Below are 20,121 nucleotides of genomic sequence, written 5' to 3'. Positions count from 1 at the left end.
GAAGAAAGAAGATAACCAACCAAATGTATGAGTAGTATTAACTGAAAGACTCAATAATTGGTGTTGTTCACCTTGAATTCCTTCAAGGTGAACCCAACTATTTATACTACACGGCATGCATACTTGTTGCATGCATGTGAATCTACAATAGAGCATGTGTGGGTACGAGTGCTATGTGCGGAAACGTATATGGATCTGTAGTTGGTACTGGACAACAAACAACACATACAGAAAATAGAATAGGCGTGGAGACTTACACAAATGGAGCTTTAATGGAAAGCTTTTTATTACTTTGTTCTTTCTCAGAGATACAATAGTCTGCTCGTCATCACTCATTACAATGTTAGGTATTCGCCTATATACTAAGCCCTAACTTATTAACGAGTTCACACTCGGACGGATACAATTCGGAAGGAATCAGCCTTTTATGCCAACAAACTCCCCTGTAAAAGGACTACTCTTTCTTGCATGTACAAGTGCTTGGGGTTATCTCCCCCGTAAACCTAGATTACAAATTTAACTAGATCTTATGTTACAAGTCTATCGGAAAGTAGCCGAGTCGGCAAAGGTATAGTATGAGTGTCGGTCAGCTCTTACCTTTTGCTCCTCGTTCGACTTTCTTCTGCTCAGCTGCTTATCATAGCCCCATCTTCGTGCTTAGCGTTCCGAAGTGTCAACAATAGTACTAAAGCAGAGATGGAATTAGTACTAAGAAGAGCAGTACTATTAGTACTAAGAGGACGGAACTGCGTAAGATTCCCGAGAGAGGAAGTGAGAGGAGGAGAGAGAGAGATAGCGAGGATGAAAGAGAGAGAAAAATGATGACAACAGCTAATATATTATATGAAAAGATAAGTACAAGCGGCTAAGAGGCTTAAGACTGGCGTTGAACTGATTTGGTTCAACATAATGCCTAGTGCCTTCTTTTATAGTGTTGTCAGGAGTAATCCTGAAACTTCTAGAATGTTCCAGAGAAATCCGGAATATACATTACTTTCTTATAATAAAACATAAATGAAAATAATATCCTGTGAATTACAATAGATGGTGTGATGGTTAAGAGCTCGACCCATATACCATAAGGTCATGGGTTTGAGTCTTGCCATATCCTGACAGTAGCCGACTCAAGAGGTGAGTTATGGCATAATAGGTTGGGCCACATGAGTGAAAAGGGGATGGACATCCTAGTTGATCATAAGCTTCTCCTAGAAGTGAAAGGAGTGCACCTGGAGAAGTGTGTTGACTGCCTAGTTGGAAAGCAAAACAAAGTTGCATTCCACACGAGAACACCAAGGAGAAGAGAAGCTACACTGGAACTAGAACACACAGATCTGTGCTACGTAGATGCTCCATCGCATCAAGGGGGACAATACTTTGTGGCATTCATTGACGACTACAGCAAAAAGTTGTGGGCTTTCGTGCTTAAGTCGACCAACGCCGACTATCTATTGCGACTCACAGAGCGCAATACACCTCATCAGCAATCCCATCTACCATGCGAAGACGAAGCACATTGAGCTGCGGTATCATCATATCCAAGAGCTCGTGACCGAGAAGAAACTCTAAGTCCGGAAGATCGACACCAAGGTGAACATCGTCGATTGCCTAACGAAGCCACTCCCAGAACAATGCTTCGTGTTAGGATATGGCAAGACTCGAACCCATGACCTTATGGTATATGGGTCGAGCTCTTAACCATCACACCATCTATTGTAATTCACAGGATATTATTTTCATTTATGTTTTATTATAAGAAAGTAATGTATATTCCGGATTTCTCTGGAACATTCTAGAAGTTTCAGGATTACTCCTGACAACACTATAAAAGAAGGCACTAGGCATTATGTTGAACCAAATTGGTTCAACGCCCATGTTTGATTCTAATGAATCGAGTCCATTTCGGATTTCATGGCCTGCAACCATGTTTCAGGGTCTGTTGCGGCCATAGCTTCATCATGCGTGCGTGGTTCACCTGCATCCATGTAGTGGACATAGTCAAGGCCCGGTTGATAAAACTCTGTTTGCCTTCAAGCTCGTCCAAATCTCCTAGGTGTCATAATATCTAGTTCGGATTCTTCGATCGGTATTTGTTGAACCAGTTGTGTCAGGAGTCTTGTTAAGTGTCCCGCCCTCGGTTTGGGATTTCGGCGGTGTCTAGTTGTTCTCCCTTGTGGTTGTTGTCGACTCAATTATGACTCTGCCTTTGTCGACTCTTATCGATTCGGCTGTGTCTTTGATTGCTTGGTCTTTGAGTTCGACGTTGTCAGTAGGGAAGATGGCAGTTTGTTGGCGTTCGACTATTTGTCGAGTCTCCGATTCAGCCCATTGGGTCAGTCCTTCTATAACAACGCTGTCATCTTTGAAGGATACCTTCTTACCAACTATTTTTTGTTGGTTCCTGTTGAGAGACAAGCTCAACATCGGCCGAATCGGTTGACCAAGCCGAGGATCGGATCGGTTGTGATCGATCGGTTAGGCCGGACAGATGCGTAAAACGGATGCGTAAACCGGTACGCAAACCGGTGCGTAAACCGAAAGGCCGTTAGAGAGATATTCCTCGTAAAGGAATAATTTTTGGAGTGAGTGTCGATGCTAACTTATGAGCAATCAAGTATTGTTTCCTTGTGTCAGCCCGATTGTCAGGGCTTGTATAAAAGTGCTCACTGAGCACATCCTATGTACAGATCGAGTATTATTTTTGAATTAAGTTCTTGTGTTTACTCTCTCTCTCTCTGTCTCTCCCGTGCGTATTGTGCAAACCTAAGCTTTCCATTAAACCTGCGTTTTCTGTTGTTCGGTTTCCTATATTGCTTCCGCACGCCATTCTTTTCATGGTATCAGAGCGCGAGGGTTGAGAAACTCTGCAACTGACTTTGGTTGAAGGAAAAACCAACGAAGAAGAACAAGAAAACCGATGGACAGAGGAATGGCTAGCTCGCTTCCAACAGAGAAGCTCGACAGAACCAACTACACATCTTGGTCCTACAAGATGCACCAGTACCTGCTCGGACACGGTTAATGGAGCAAATGACACAACACCCGATTCGACACACAAAGACTTCTCGGCGTGGGAACAATCGGCGAGCAGAGTGCTGTACTGTTTCACGTCTTGTGTGGGCGAACAGTTGTTAAGCTACATTCGGGATGCAAAAATGCCAAAGGGTGCATGGGAAAATTTGAAGAAGATCTTCGCCACGAGCACCACAACCATGAAGCTTCAGCTTCGATAGGAGTTGAGCAACCTACGACAACGTAATTTGTCAGTGGCTGACTATACCTCGAAGATCAAGGACATATGCGACTCCTTAGCTTCCATCGATGTGAACATCGAGGAAAGCGAGATGGTCCAGGTCTGTCTCGGGGTTTGGCGTCAAAGTTCGGAGCGTTCCGAATTGCTGTGTGTACACGGGAGAATATGCCGTCGTTTTTCGACTTACAGTCGATGCTCCTTATAGAGGAGAACCACGCGGGTGCGTCGACAAGCACGCATGCCGATAGCAAGATGTTGTACACGGAGGGAGAGAGGCCCCGTGGTCGTGGCGGACGAGGCGATTCAGTGTGCAATGGAGGCGGCCGACGGGATCAAGGAAGAAGGCACCGAAGTGATGCCGACAACAACTCCAGACCCTCCGGAAATAGGGGGAGTCGAGGCAACGAGAACCGGCAAGGGAAATCCGCCGCGCAATGCTGGTACTGTGGCAAGAAAGGCCACAGGGAGAGCGAGTGCTGGAAAAAGTGTGTCGAGTCGGAGAGGACCGGTTCCGGACATACCGACAAAGGAAACGACAACAATCGCACTACGCCGAAGGATCCGGAAAAGCCGGAAAAGGGTCATTCTTCATGACGAAACACGAAGCAAACTCAATGAAGAAGATCACCCTGAAGTCGGAGGAGGTGTGGTACATCGACTGCGGCGTGTCAAACCACATGACGTGCCACAAGGAGTGGTTCTCATACCTTGAGAAACCGACGCAAGCAGGAGTAGTCGCAACCGGAGACGACACTCCGCATCCGACCGCGAATGTCGGTGAAGTTCCCTTGAGCCATGTCGGGCAGAAAGGGAAATTTCTAAATGTGTTACACGTCCCGACCATTACGAAGAATCTGGTGTCGGTCAGGCAGATTGTCGACCAGGGAATGCAGGTTCGGTTTACACACCTCGGGTGCTTCATTGAGGAAGAAGGCCGTATTATTGCGCAAGGGCACAGAGATGGGAGGATGTTCATCCTCGACTCTACTGACAGTGGCACCACAATATTCGCGAAGGGACAAAAAGTCAAGTCGGACATCGACTTATGGCACAAGTGGGTAGGCCACGTCAACTACCAGTGGCTTCAAGACCTGAAATCGAAACAAGTGGTGTTCGGATTGCCCAAATTTAGTGGCCTGAAGGCACAAATTTGTGAAGCCTGCCAGCTTGGGAAGCAACACCGACTTCCCTTCCCCAACGAGCGTAACCGGAGCCCAAACAAGCTCGACGTGATACACTCCGATGAGTGGGGGCCGACACAAAATGTTAGTCTTGGCGGGAGCCGATATTTCGTCTCCTTCATCGACGACTACATGAGGGCACACATGGATCTACCTCATCGAAAGGAAGAGCAAAGTCTTCGACTGTTTCCGGGACCTCAGAGGGTTCGTGCAAACGGAAATAGGAAGAAAGATCAAGTGCTCGCGGTCAGATGGCGGAAAAGAATACTTTTCCGGTCAATTCAACGGTTATCTACAACAGATGGGAATTCGGCGCGAATTCAGTTGTAGATATACGCCGGAGCAAAATGGCGTGGCCGAGAGGAAAAATCGGTCGGTTGTGGAAGCGGCACGGGCAATACTGGAAGAAAAGAGCTTGCCCAAGTTCTATTGGGCCGAGGCGGTAAGGACCGCTGTATACATCTAGAATCGGATTGGAGAAAAAGTGTCGGTGCACGAGCTATATTTCGGAACGACGTCGAACTTGCGACACTTACGAGTTTTCGGTAGCATTGCGTATGTACATGTGCCAAAGGACAAACGGAAGAAGCTGGACGCAAAGGCTGAGAAGTGTATCTTGGTCGGTTACTCGGACGAGCAGAAGGGTTATAAGTGTTATAACCCACGCACTAAACAAGCGCGCGTGAGCCGCGACGTTGTGTTTGATGAGTCCGCGTCCTGGTACTTGCCTCCGACTCCGGACCTCACCTCTAATCCAAGTTCTGACGATGAGGTTAGCGAGGCCGAGATGCCTCTGGATGAGCCTGAAATCAGGACCGGTGAAGAGAGTCCGATTTCATTTCGGTTAAGTGGACGACTGAGTTGGTTCGACCAGTCCGATGAAGAGCCGGTGAGTAGTGGAGACTCGGCCGTGCATTCCCCGCACAGGAAGCCGAGGAGATGGCTTACGTGCAAAGAAAAGGGGAAGAATAAGGTGTCGGATTACGGCACGGATAGGAACGAGTCGGATCGACACGAGTCCGACTCCGAGGGAAGCCATGATGGTGCGAAGTCCGCGTCGGCCGAGAAGACCTCGACATCAGCTAATGACCGATTACGTTGATCTACTCGCCAGAAGAACCTAGTTGTGCGGTTCGGATACAACGAGTACATGGCGCATCATTATGCGTACATGACCCGTGTAATGGAAGTGCGTGAGCCGGAGAGCTACGCAAAAGCGGATAAGGACGTGAATTGGCGCGCCACGATGGAGGAAGTGATGCACGCATTGGCGGAAAACGAGACCTGGGACCTGGTTGACGCATCAAAGGGTGTGAAGCCGATCAGATGTAGGTGGGTGTACAAGGTCAAGTACAACACCGACGGCTCGGTCAACCGATACAAGGCCTGGTTAGTAGCGAAAGGCTACGCGCAGAAACATGTCATCGATTACGATGAGACGTTTGCGCCGGTCGCGAAGATGACGACCGTTCGTGTTTTGCTTGTGGTAGTTGCGGTAGAGGGGTGGTACTTACATCAGATGGATGTAAAGAATGCGTTCCTGCAAGGTGAGCTTGAGGAACAGGTATACATGGTACAACCCCCCAGATTTCACTCCGGAACGAACACTTCGGCGGTGTGCCAATTGAAGAAGTCCCTTTACGGACTGAAGCAAGCCCCGCGTGCTTGGAACGCGAAGATCACACAACAACAACGTCGGATGGGCTTTGCAACGTCCAAATCGGACTCTTCCTTGTTCATCCGGAAAGGTCGACTCGGTCCGGTTAGCATTTTACTCTATGTTGATGACTTGGTCATCACCGGCACCGACCTGGGTGAAATCGACCGTGTCAAGTTCCAGCTTGCGGCATCATTCGACATGAAGGATCTGGGGGATCTTCATTACTTCCTCGGGATCGAAGTGATCCGTACCCCCGAAGGCATATTGATCAGCCAACGCCATTATGTGCTGAGTATGCTCTTCAAATTCGGGATGGCAGACTGTAAGTCCGTCTCGACTCCTCTGGATAGAATTGTCAAGCTTCGCCCCAATTCCGGAAAGGTATGCGACCCGACGAGGTTCCGACAAATTGTTGGAAGCCTTATCTACTTGACAATCACCCGACCCGATCTCAGTTATCCGATCGGGGTGATCAGTTAGTTCATGGCGCGACCTACCGAGGAGCACCTTCAGTGTGCGCAACGCGTACTGTGGTACGTAAGCGGCACTAAGGACCGGGGACTGTTGTATCGGACCGGTACAACCTCGCAGTTGGTCGGCTACATTGATGCTGATTGGGCTGGCAACGCCGCCGATCGCCGATCCACATTCGGATATGTGTTCTCTCTTGGGAGTGCCGTGATAGCGTGGAGCAGTAAGAAGCAGCCAACAGTTGCACTATCGAGCACCGAAGCTGAGTACCGAGGAGCGGCTGTCGCGACATGCGAAGCCATATGGTTGAAGCAGCTACTTAAGGACCTGCAAGAGGAGGTGTCCGATCCGACGATGATCTACTGCGACAACCTCAGCATCATCCAACTCGCGAAGAACCCCGTTTTCCACGCACGGACCAAGCACATTGAGGTACACTACCATTTTTTCTGTGAGCGTGTCCTTTTTGGTGAAGTCAAACTTCAGAATGTTTCGACCGATCAGCAAACTGCCGACATCTTCACCAAGCCCCTTGGTCTGGACAAGTTACGGCAATTCTCGGTTGCGCTTGGGTTGCGTCACCTCGATGTGCCGAACTTGAGGGGGAGAGACGTTCCGAATGACCACAGAAGGAAGCAGGAAAGGAGCGGAGAAGACCGCGATGCCGAGTCGGAGGACGAATTCAACTTCAGATCAGCTAAAGAAGCCGAGGGCGGATCTGCGGAAGAGTCTGAAAGCGGACATAAGGAGAGCAGCCAAAAGAAAAAGCCGAATCCAATCAAGCATGGGGGAGATGACGCCGTCAAGGGCGAGAAGACCGAAGACGAGTTGGAGACAACAAACTCGGATGAGAGCGAAAACCGATCGGAGGTAGCCGAGTAGGTTCGGATGTTTGATTCAGATATACTGAATCAACTGAGGGCCAAGCAGAAAAGAAGGTAGTAGGAGAAGTGCCAACACTGCGACAACAAGGAAGCTGTGAAGGAGCGCGCGGAGTCGAACAGGCCGAGGAGCGCGAGCGAGGCGTGGAGCCAGGAGGAACCGGAACGGTGATCCGGAAGATCCGGAAGAGCCTCAAGTTGAGCTTGAGGGGGAGTGTTGAGAGACAAGCTCAACATCGGCCGAATCGGCTGAGCAAGCCGAGGACTGGATTGGTTGGGATCGATCGGTTAGGCCGGACCGGTGCGTAAAACGGATGCATAAACCGGTACGCAAACCGGTGTGTAACGAGAGGCCGTTAGAGAGATATTCCTCGTAAAGGAATAATTTTGGGAGTGAGTGTCGATGCTCACTTATGAGCAGTCAAGTACCGTCAGTACTTGTGTTAGCCCGATTGTCAGGGCTTGTATAAAAGTGCTCACTGAGCACATCCTATGTACAGATCGAGTATTATTTTTGAATTAAGTTCTTGTGTTTACTCTCTCTCTGTCTCTCCCGTGCGTATTGTGCAAACCTAAGCTTTCCATTAAACCTGCGTTTTCTGTTGTTCGGTTTCCTATATTGCTTCCGCACACCGTTCTTTTCAGTTCCGTTGAGAGAAGATAGAGTCTTCATTGAAGACTACGTCACTACTCCGGATAAATTTCCGGTTCTTAGGGTCCCATAGCCGGTAGCCAAAGTCCCCATCGGTTCCATAACTGAGAAATATACACTTTGTTGCATGGGGTGCCAACTTCTTCCTTTTGTCCATGGGGATGAATGTGTAGGCTTCGCATCTAAATATACGGAGCCTATTGTAGGTCGGCTGTTTGCCTAACCATAGTGCCTGTGGCACTTCAAGCCTGATTGCTCTTGACGACGTCAGATTTATTAGGTACACTGCCGTCTACACTGCCTCGGCCTAGAATTCCAGCTTCAATCCGGTTTGTTGGAGCATTGTCGTCACCCACTCCTGAATCATTCTGTTGATCCGTTCAACCACCCCATTCTGCATGGGTGTGTAAGGAACGGTCTTTTGATGTTGGATCCCTTTTTCGGATAGGTACTGTTTGAAGACTCTTGAGGTGTACTCACCTCCGTTGTCGGATCGGAGTGTCTTCACTCTGTGTCCCCGACCGGTTCTCCACTTCAGATATCCATCGAGTGAAGACCTCAAGCGCTTCATCTTTGGACTTGATGGAGTATGCCCAAACTTTCCGTATACAATCATCTACGAATGTGATGAAGTACCGGGAGCCTCCTAGTGATCGCCCTGGCATGGGCCCACATATGTCTGTGTGCACGAGCTCTAGGGGTTGTCGTACCGTCTCGTAGTGGAGAGAGTGCGGACTTCGGGTCTGTTTCCCATATCGACAGTGCTCGTAGATGTTCGTCTTTGCCTGGAGTTTCGGGATGTAGACGACCGACATCAACCGATCTAGTCCGGCTTGAGACATGTGGCCAAGTTGGCCATGCCATAAGTTCGGGTTAGTTTTCTCGGCTACGTTCACGGCCCCTTCAGGGTTGATTGTCGGTAGTGGGTATAGATTATTATACTTATGCCCACTACCAATTTGGAGGTTTCCTCGGCTGATCACCCATGTGGACTCGTGTAGAGTCGTTTGATACTCGTCTTTGGTTAACATGCCGATGGAGACCAGACTCCTCTTTAGATCGGGTACGTGCCGAACTTGGTGCAGGGTTATTGTGTTTCCATTTGGCAATTTGATGGGAACCTCCCCGGTTCTTGCTATCTTGCACTCCCGCCTGTTTCCCAGTCGGATTGTGCCGCTTGCGTCGGCCGAATAGTTCGAGAACCATTTGTTGGGAGACAGGTCCCTCCGGATGGGAAGTGAGAAGAACAGTGTTGATGAGCAAACTCGGCCAAGGCCGAAACCGGATGAAGAGTACCCGGTTACGGAAGACCCGGTGAGAACCGAACGAGGAGTACCCGGCTACGGAAGACCCGGTGAGAACCGGATGAGAAGTACCTCGCAAGAGCCGGATGGTGAAGACCCGGTGAGAACCGAATGACAAGTGCCCGGCAAGAGATGGATGATGCAGGCCCGGTGAGGAGTGCTCACCGGATGAAGGGACATATTCGTAAATATGTTTCTTGAGAGGCCATTGGGGCTATATTTGTAAATAGCCGAAAAGTCATATCAGTATAAATATGACTTAGGGCAAACTTAGAAGGAGAGTGTTGTTGTCATTCTTGTTGGCGCTAGATCAGATAGCGCGTAACAGTGCACAGAGAGAGAGAGAGAGTAAGAGGTCGTTGCCTCTGTTGTAACCGCCGCCTGTGGCGAAGATCGTGAGCACGAGGTCGTTGCCTCCGTGAGCTCATTGTTGTAATCATTGTGATATAGTGATAGTTTGCAGTCTGTGGGCTGCCGTGGTTTTTCCCTAGTTTGGGTTTTCCACGTTAACATCCGGTGTACTCTTGTCTTCTCTGTGTCATGCATTTATTCCCGGTTTTCTGTGTTTGATTCTAAGCTCGGTTGCGGCCGAGCGGTGTTCATCGGAGCGTGTAGTTCCTGTCACCATTCAACGTTGGGGGTCACTCGAAATGTGGCACTAGAGTCTAGTAGCCATGTGGGTGCAACTTGTGCATTGTAGAGGACTTCTCCGATCATCGAATCCTCTAGGAAGAGGATTTCTCCAGGTCGGGTGTCGACAACATTGATCTGGTTGCCGACTGGAGAGTGGTTCGAGTCAAAACATCCCTGATTCCGCTCGGATCGCCGACCACTCTCTTTTCTTTTTATTGACCAGTAGTCGGAAACATTGTGGCTAGCTTTCCTGTAGTGTGTGCAGTACTCACTTGTTCGGTCCGTTCTCGACTTCGACCGCTGTTGGTCACCCCTTGTTTTCGATCGGCTATAGCGACGAGCGGTTCTGTCGGCATGTTCTTTTGTTCGACTCTGTCGGTCAAACGACTAGGTCGAGTGATGGGCTTTTACCGACTCATCGGTGGTTAGTCCCATCGATTTTCGCCCGACGTCCTCTGTGAGGACTTGGCCGGTTGTTTCGTTCAGATTTAGGATTGGTCAACTATTAGCATAAGTCGTACAGAATACCTCCCAACTCGCCGGCAAGGTCGATAGGAGGGCAAGGGCTTTCACTTCTTCTTCGAAGTTGATCCCTTGTGACGAGAGCTCTGACAACACCCAGCTGAAGGTGTTGATGTGGGAGGTTGCCGGATTGTTACCGATTAGGAACAAGGTCTACGGTCAGTCCTTCGACCTAGACCTCAAAGCGATTGTGTTGCAACGAATGGTATCATCGTAGTGTAATACTTAGTGGGATACCTCTCGTATCCTAGTAGCGTATAAGGGAGTCGGCTACAACCGAACTCCTTAGACCGTGGACTAGCAACCACACTGTTACTCATGCCTACGCTCTTACGACTACGCTACGCCACCAAGAATCATAGACACACAGTAGATGAACCATAGATACACATAGGGATCAGAGAAGATAGAACTCTATTAAGATACGTCTTTTACATTCAAAATTACACGCTACCTCTATCAGAGGTTTGTTGCCCTTTATATACGCTGGGTCTTTTTGCCATTCACGCTTTCCGTGTGAACCGTTTACATGCGTTACAATATTACTATATTCTATATTTCTACGCTCTTGTTCGTCGGTTACTATTCCGACGGACAACACCTGGCACGCCTTTGGGATAGTGCCATGGCACGTCGGACCCACCCCTTTAATCTTCCTCCAAAATGGCCCTGATGTTTGGTTCTGCTTCGGTGTCCGGGTCCAGGGACGATGTAGGGCCTGTAGGCGTGTCGTTGTGTGGTTCCCCTGCTTGCTCGGGAGGGCTTCCCATGGTGTCATTGGCTTCCTGTGTGGGAGGTCCGGGTTCTGCTGGCTCTTCTTGTGATATTGTGGTTGGTTCAGCCGCCAACGGGCTTGCGGTAGGTTGCGGTTCTGTTTCGTTCGTAACTTCCTCCATGATGTCGGGCGTAGTCATACGCTCCGGTGAGTGGGGTTGGGGTTCCTCTTGGTTTGGAATGTCCTCCATGATGTCGGCTGTAGTCGTACACTCCGGTGGTTGGGGTTCCTTTTGGTCGGCGGTTTCGCTTTTTGGTATTACGGGGGGCTTCACTCGCCGTTCTGTGCTGTCCACCGTAGTGGTAATTTCTGGTGACATGGGTTGAGGTTCCTCTTGTTTGGCAATATCCGGAATTGGTATTGCGATGGATTCCTCATTTGTTCGCGTGCTGTCGGCTTGCATGATCTGGTGAAACAGGTCCTCCTGACTTTCACCAAAATCATCTAGTAGCTGCACGAGTTCCTCGGAATGTTGGTCCGCTAGCGTGCAATAGTCCTACGTTAGGTCCTCGCATACTGCCGCAATGCTTTCCTCATTGAGTTTGTAGAACCCTCGGCCGTCTTTCCTTTGGTTCTCCCAGTCCGCCCGGTACATATGCAATTCCGCCGCTTGTGCGGCCCACGCCATCCATCCTTTGTCTAGCGCCGATTTTAATTGCGCCGTAAACCTTTCCCGATTCGTTTGCAGAAGTATGCGCACGTTGTCCGTTATTGCTTGGCAACGGTTGCGTGCTTCTTCTACGGATTTCTTGAGGTTTTCAATTTCTTGTTTACTAACTGCCGCCGCTTCCTCATAAGTGCTCCTCATTCCTACCTAGAGCTGAGATTCCTTCGAATGTAGTTCTTCCAGCTTTCCCATTTCATTGTTCAGGCAGATTTCTAGCTGATACCTCCTGTCCTGTTCTCCAACCAGTTGCTCGTCGAAAGATGCTTTCTTTTTGTCTAATAACGCCCGGAGTCCCGTAATCGCCGCTTCCGATTTTTTCATTTCCTCCCGTAGTTTGGCATTTTCTTCTTTCGTGTAGGTGTGCTGTGCTACCTCCACTGCGAGTTTCTCTTCCAGTGTTTTTACTGTCTTTCGGCCGTTGGCCCGGATGTCCTTCTCTCTGTCTGAGGACTGGCGAAGTTCGGAGCGGAGACGGTCTATCTCTGATTCCGCCAGTTGCACGGCCCGTTTTGATTTCGAGGCAATGGCGGTCTGGGCCTCAATTTCTTCTCTCAGGGCCTCGATGGTGTTGGTCATTGGTTGAGCTGCCTATTGCACCGTAGTCACGTTAGGCTCTAATTCCGCGATGCGTGCATTGCCCTTTTGTAGCTTGGCTTGGGTCAATTTGACAGTCTTCTAGAAATTTTTATTTATAATTGCCATATCCTTGGCGCCCATACTAACCTTCGCCAGTTCCCGATGAACTTCGACAAGAGCCGCGTTCAATGGAGGTAGTTCCATCCCCATTCAACGTATACCGACGTTCCTCTATCTGCGGACTCTGGCTAACTGATCCTCATCGTCGCTTTCCGCCATTTGTGTTAGCGCGCGCTCGATCATCTAGCGCTCCGCGTGCTCCTCGGCCATTCGTTGTGAGACTTTTATTTGTTGCGTTGCCAAAAATTCCATGAGTTCAAAAGTGGTTCCGAACTGCAATAGTGCGCCGAACTCATGGGTCGTGTCTGAAATGTCCGGATTCTGCCAGGACCTCGCTTTCCGCCGTAAATATGCCTTTCCCCCGATGTGACTGGGCCGTAATGATCGGCCGTGGTTCCTGGATTATTTCGAAGGTGGTGTTGGGCTCCGTAGCTACGGACCTGTCGACCACGGTCGTCGTCTCTGTGGCCGCGAGTGTCTTTAACTAACCGCACCCATCTTTCTTGTCCAGTCTCCGCCGTTTCGGCCTCAGGCTTTCCTGTTGTGGTTCAGCTTCCGGGCTCCTGTGTTGCTTCCTCGGTGTGCTCAGCCTACTCTTCCTGTGTTGTTTGCGTGTTCGGCTGGGCGGGTAGGGGTTCATCCTCCCACTCTGTGGTGGCTAACTCCGCTAACCTTCGCTTCGCGGATCGGGGCGACGACATGGGTTTGTTGGGTTTTGGTGCCGGTAGACCTCGGGGTGGGAATAGTATTGTCAGATACTGTTGTATGATAGGCCTGAGCTTTTTGCCTCCTTGATACGCATGCAAGCCTTCTTGTAACGCCGGCCCCGTAATGACCCCCCAATCGACCGTACACCCTTCAAAGGTATCAATGATGATACCTGCCTTCTGTTTGGGCATCCCATATGTGTTTACATGTACGCATCCGACCTCCAACAGGAACTTGGCGATTTTGTGGAAAAAGGGATCTGGGATCTCCTTTGTTCTATATGCCTTGGCGGATGACGAATATGGACTGAAATATCTTTGCAAAGATTCTGCAGGAGGGATTTCGAAGTGTCTTTCTCCCAGTGATGACAGGTCTAGCTTTTCCCGGATGGATGAGTTGGTGACCGTGTCGATGTTGAGCTTCCTAGCGATGTCCGGTGCGTCAGGGTGTGGAGGTGCCTCGACGACTCTGATGTACCCATCCAAGCGTTTCTCCATGAGCCATCGACACAAGGCGGCAGAGATGGATATCGGCATAGTCGGAATAGGCTCGTGGCTAACGGGTGAGGATTGCTGGCTATGGCGAACTTGGGCTCTATGATAGGATGGCGAAGAGGGTGAGGAAGGGGAGCGATGATTGTTAGAAGGTGGGTTTCTGTATTGTGCAGAAAACATTCTATTTCCTTTTTTTGTGGCCTAGGGTTCATTGGTCGGTGAGCCATCGTGGTGTCGCGTGTTCTTGGCCTAGAAGTCTGTGCATGCCTTAAGTCCTTTTAGTAGCGTTGCTATTTTCTCTTCTTCTTCTTTTTCGTAACGGTTACATACAATACTATTTTTACACTATAATACAAGTGGGGCCATCTGCTTACTCCGCGGATTCTCCGGTTTTGTCTTGTTCGGTGGGGAATGAGTTAGGTGGCGTAGGTCCAAGATAAGGTTTCAAGCAAAACCCATTTACTTTTTGACGTAACACTTACCCGGCCAATGTGCCAAGTTGAAACGTTCCTTGTTCTGCTCCCACTATCCAGTACGGGCCTGTCCAGCGGAATCTTAATTTTCTTGGCATATGCATTATGTGTGTTTGGAAAACTAATACTGCTTTCCCAACCGTAAAGTCTTTTTCACACGTATGCCGGTGTCCGTCCACGAATGCTTTGCGCCGTTGTTGTTCTTGCTCTAATATGGCCATACTATGTAACCTTGTTTCTCCTAGTTCTAGCAGTTGTTGTAGTCGTACTTGTTCGGATTTGTCCTCCGGTAGTCGGGCTCGTACTTGAATCCGCAAACTAGGTACCTGGAATTCAACTGGCATCACGGCCTCCAGACCAAATGCTAGTCGGAAAGGCGTTGATCATATGCTAGTCTTATAGCTGGTACGGTATGCCCAGAGCGCGCTGTGCAATTTGGTATCCCAATCCGTTCTGTTCTCATTGACTATCTTTTTTAGGAAGTTTGTAGGGTTTTGTTCGTGGATTCTGCCAAGCCATTTGCTTGAGGGTAATACGACGTACTTTTTTTGTGAACCACGGTGTAATGTTGGGTCAATTCGCTGATGACGGTATTGAGGAAGTGACTCCTTTGGTCACTAATGAGCTCGATAGGGCAGCCGAAACGACACTAGATGTGTTCGTAAAGGAATTTCGCCGCGACACACGTGGTATTCTCGCGTAGTGGTTTCGCTTCTACCCACTTGGTACAGTAATCCGTGGCCACCAAGATGTACTTATTGCCTATTCGAGCAGCCGTCGGGGTAAAAGGTCCCACAAAATCTAGCCCCCACTTTTGGAAAGGATCTAGTGGCAACACTGGTTGGTGTGGCGTCCTCGCGACTTCCGATGGCTGGCCCAGTCGTTGACATAAATCGCACTATCTACAATATTCATACGCATCTTTTTGCGTCGTCGGCCACCAAAGTCCTGCTTGCCAGAGTTTCCGGGCCGTAACATCGCCCGCGTAATGTCCTCCCGTCGTACCACAATGGGGCTTCGCGTAGAACCGCGACCTTCTCATCCTGTCGTATTCCGCGCCTCCAAATGTCGTCACTGCCTTTGTGGTATAGTATGTCTTCTACTAAACAGAAATGTTGACTCCATACGGCCAACCATTTTTTCTCTTCCGTCCGTAATTAGGGTGGCGGTAACCCCGTGGTCCGAAAGTAGGTCATTTCCATCAGCCACCGATCCGGAAAAGTCTTTTCCGTTCGTTCTACTAGAGTTGCTACCCGCAGGATGTCCGCATTCAGAAAGTTGTCGTCATCCTTCTGCATCGTTTCTCCATTATCTAGTCTGCTCAAGAAATCTGCCACTATGTGTTGCGTACCCGGGCGGTGCTGAATTACAAAGTCGAATTCTTGAAGCAGTAGTATCCATATAGCAAATTTCCCTGTTAGCGCACTACCTATTGCTATGTCTGAGGCATCTACGAACACGTGGAATGGCTTCGTCCAAACTAGTGACTGTACAACGGGTGCCTGCGTTAGCATTACCTTTAGCGCATCATATGCCTTCTCTTCCGTAGCTGTCCATTGGAAAGGAGTCTAATGACCGGCGACATGTAACAGCGTGGCGAAGTCCGCCAAATAGCGTATCATCCTACTGTGCCATTGTATTTGTCCCAAAAACCGGTTGAGTGATTTCGCGTTTGTCGGTGTTTTTGCGTGAGTAATCGTGGAGATTTTATTCGGATCAACCACTATCCCTTCCTTACTGACTATGTGGCCGAGGAGAGCCCCGCTGGTAACGCCAAAGGCGCATTTGGCGGGATTCAGACTTAAGCGTGTGGTTCGGCAACGCTCCAGGCAAACCTGCAGATGCGTAAAATGATCGGTTGTTGTCCCATATACCACAAAATCGTTTAAAAAAACTTCCATGAAGGCTGGAATATATTCCCCAAAAATCTCCGTGATTGTCCTTTGAAATGTAGCCAGCATCGTCTTTAGCCCGAACATCATGACGATTGCAACATAGATTACCCAGTCCGTGGCAAACGCCGTCTTCTCTTGGTCGTCGGGGTGCATGCGTACTTGGTTGTACCCACTGAAGCCATCTAAAAAGCTGTACATGTCATGCCCTGCGACGGCATCCAGTACGCTATCGGTGAACGGTAAAGGGAATGCGTCAATAATGGTTACGGCGTTCAATTTCCGGTAGTGCACGCATACACGTATTTTGCCATTTTTCTTTGGTACAACTACTATTGGGCTTAACCGTGTAGCTTGTTTAACTGGTCGTATGAATCCGGCCTTGAGGAGTTTGTCAATTTCTTCTTTTACGCGGCCCGCGTAGTTTGGGTTCATACGGTATCGATGTTGTTGGACCGGTTTCGCGTCGGTCGCTAAATTGATCTTATGTTGATAGAACTTCGGATATAACCCCTTCATGTCCTCATGGGCCCAAGCGAACACATCTTTATACTTCCTGAGTAGTGTTATCATCACGTCTCTCTGATCCGGCAGTAATTCTTTTGCGATGGAGAGGAATTGTGGTTCCGACACCGTACCCACATTTACTTCTTCAAGGGCTGAGCCAGTGACTCGTCGTGAAATTTCCATTTCCCTCTCGAACGTTGCCCGTGCTCTACTTAGTTCTAATATTGACTCTGGGTTTGGTTCGTAAGCCTCGTTGTGGAGCGTAGCGGGCGTGGCATACTCCGTTGTGGTTTCGATGACGTCGATTTCGAATAGCGGAATGATCTGGGGGTGCTCGTCTAGGTATACCTCTAATTCTGTATCCTCCACCCCAGCTAGCATATTTATATACTCCGCATATAATGGTGTTATGCCCTTCGGTTGTGCTGCCATTTCCTCTGTTGGTACGCGAACCTTGGTGCGTCCGCGTCAAAAGCTGATACACTTGTGTTGCCAGCTCTGCTTGATATTCGTTGAACGAAGCCATGGTCTACCCAACAGCATAGGATACGCTCCTGGGGCATCAAGGGCAAGGACTACTGCCGAGATGTCGAAGCGATGTCCTCCCACGATAATGCCTAGCTTGCGTATCAAACCCAATGGTCGTATTGAGCGGGTATCGACCATGCAAAGCCAAAACGGGCAAGCTTCTCATTCTGAAATTCCCAATTGTTCGCATGTCTTCGCGCTAATTACATTAACGCCCAAGCCGTCGTTGATTACGCATCCCGGGATTTCTTGACTGTGTAGTATCAACTTAATAGCCGGATTGTGGTGATCCACCACTGTTGGTCTGGCGATGATGTCCGTAAAATTCGCGGCGACGCTTACCCCAGGTCTGCCCATTATCCGCTCTTCCACGGCTTGGCGGAATCGTAGGACTAGTTGCAGTAGCTTCTCCATGGTTAACGTTATCTTGCAGCATGTCAGTGCTTGCCATATGGGATCCAGAGATGTTCCCTCTTCCTCCAATAGTTCCATCGTGTTTGCAGACTCCTTCCGCATGCGTTCCGTATTTGCCGCATTTGCTTTTTCAACCCATGCTTGGGCTGTCTGACGTATCTCATATTGCGTGGCCCAATCAACATTTTTTGTTTGCTGACATAATCATATTGACGGCGGGCCCCTTGCCCTTGCGTACTGGGCATTGTGTGGCATAATGTCTGGGTTGTTGGCAAACAAAATAATGGACGCTAGATTTGCCCTTCTCGGCAACTAGTGGTGTGTGCCGATCCCTAGGTGTGACTTGCTCCTCCCGGTCCTGATTCGTTCATCGGAGCGTACGCGGTGGTTGCTGTTGGTCCCGGCGCGGTTCCTGGTGCTGATCATCGTCCGAACTTTCGTCGTACCGCCGTTGGTCCTGATATTGACGATGTTTTCCGCGACGCCCATTGAAGCTACCACGTTTGTTTGTTGAATGGTAATTCTCATAGCGTCGACCCCCTTTAGTATTTCTGTGGTTGCCACGATAGTCTTCATCCTCTGGTTCGTCCTCCTCGGAATCATTGTGATTCCAGCGATTCCGGTAGTGCCGGTCATCGCATGGGTTGCGATCCATATATTGGGGTCGTTCTTCTTGCCGCCTTTGCTCATTACGACGTGGGGGACGCTGTGTTTCCACGCTGCGTATTGTGGGTGTGGATCTGTTCAACATATTGTACTCGCACTGCTCAACTGTGTGAGCTTTCGAGTGACAGATTGGACAGTGGATTTGCATGTTGCATTCAACTGCGGAATGCCCCAAATTTAAGCAAATCGTGCATTGGATCGCCTAGCAAAAATGTCGTTCCTCATCTTGAGGTAACGCTTGTCATAATGAGGACATGGAAAACCTTTCCTCTTCTTCGTTCAGTTCGAGATGTCGCGCTCGTTCTATGACCATATCGGTTGTTTCCCCTTTCACGCTATTGTTGTTGAGTGTTGTCCGTATGGGTCATCGTAATGCTGCCAGAAATGTCTCCCGAGCCTCATCCTCCGTCGGGCCCCGTTCTAATTTCCGCCATAGATTTCGGAAGTGTAAACTGAAATCCGCTACAATCTCGGTCGGCAATTGTTTAATTGTGTAAAACTGCCCGAGGATTTCGCGTTGCGGCACCCTCCGATGAAAAAAACACTGAAAGGCTGATTGCAGTTGGTCGAAGGTTGTGATTGTTGGCAGATCCATATGCAAATGTCAAAACGCCGCTCTCCCATCCAAGGATAATCCGAACTCCATCATTTTGGACTGGTGCGCTACTGCTTTGGAAAGGCTCTGCGCCATGTGGTTTGCATTCCAGACATTTAGGAACAGTCGAATGTGGGTTGCGGCATCGGTTTCGCCGTTGAAGCGGGGATAAGAAAAGGCTATGTTGGATGCTACGGTGGGCAGGGAAAGACCACAATGCTTTTGTGGTGAGTGCGTTTCCTGCATGTCGCCGACATATTTGGGGAGCGAGAAATCGTCTTTGTGGTCCCGACAGGTATCACTGAGGTCACTCAGGCGAGGCTTTTGTCGTGCACATTCCTTTGCCTGACGTGTGATGGACCTTGTGATTGGTCGGTCTTGTCGTGTTGGTTCTCTAGGGTGTTTGCGGCTAAACATCCATTCTTCTTTGTTCATCTATGAGAAGACACAGATCACCAAGCGTGCCAAAAGTGTTACCAATTAGGAACACGGTCTACGGTCAGTCCTTCGACCTAGACCTCAAAGCAACTGTGTTGCAACGAATGGTATCATCGTAGCGTAATACTTAGTGGGATACCTCTCGTATCTTAGTAGCGTATAAGGGAGTCGGCTACAATCGAACTCCTTAGACTGTGGACTAGCAACCACACTATTACTCACGCCTACGCTCTTACGACTAAGCTACGCCACCAAGAATCACAGACACATAGTAGATGAACCACAGATATGCACAGGGATTAGAGAAGATAGAACTCTATTAAGATACGCCTTTTACATTCAAAATTACACGCTACCTCTATCAGAGGTTTGCTGCCCTTTATATATGCAGGGTCTTTTAGCCGTTCACACTTCCCGCATGAACCATTTACATGTGTTACAATATTACTATATGCTATATTTCTGCGCTCTTGTCCGTCGGTTACTATTTCGGTGGACAACGCGGATCAGTCACTTTCATCTTCATGTTAACAATTGTTTGATCAAGATCAGTTTTGAAGATGATGACTTCTTCTCATAGACGACCTATAGCGTCTCCCACAATGAGAACGTTGTCGTCTCTTTCGCCATGCTGAAATAGATGTTTTCGATCAGATTCATTCGGATGGTGGAGCGTGCGATTTCGTCCGTTGATCTCCTCTCCTCTGCTGTCTT

This window comes from Azolla caroliniana, unplaced genomic scaffold, assembly GCF_043228905.1.
Source record: "Azolla caroliniana isolate FFs.n. ecotype wild unplaced genomic scaffold, voAzoCaro1.0.p SCAF_10, whole genome shotgun sequence".
NCBI lineage: Eukaryota > Viridiplantae > Streptophyta > Polypodiopsida > Salviniales > Salviniaceae > Azolla > Azolla caroliniana.
Note: the sequence above shows the minus strand (reverse complement) of the source record.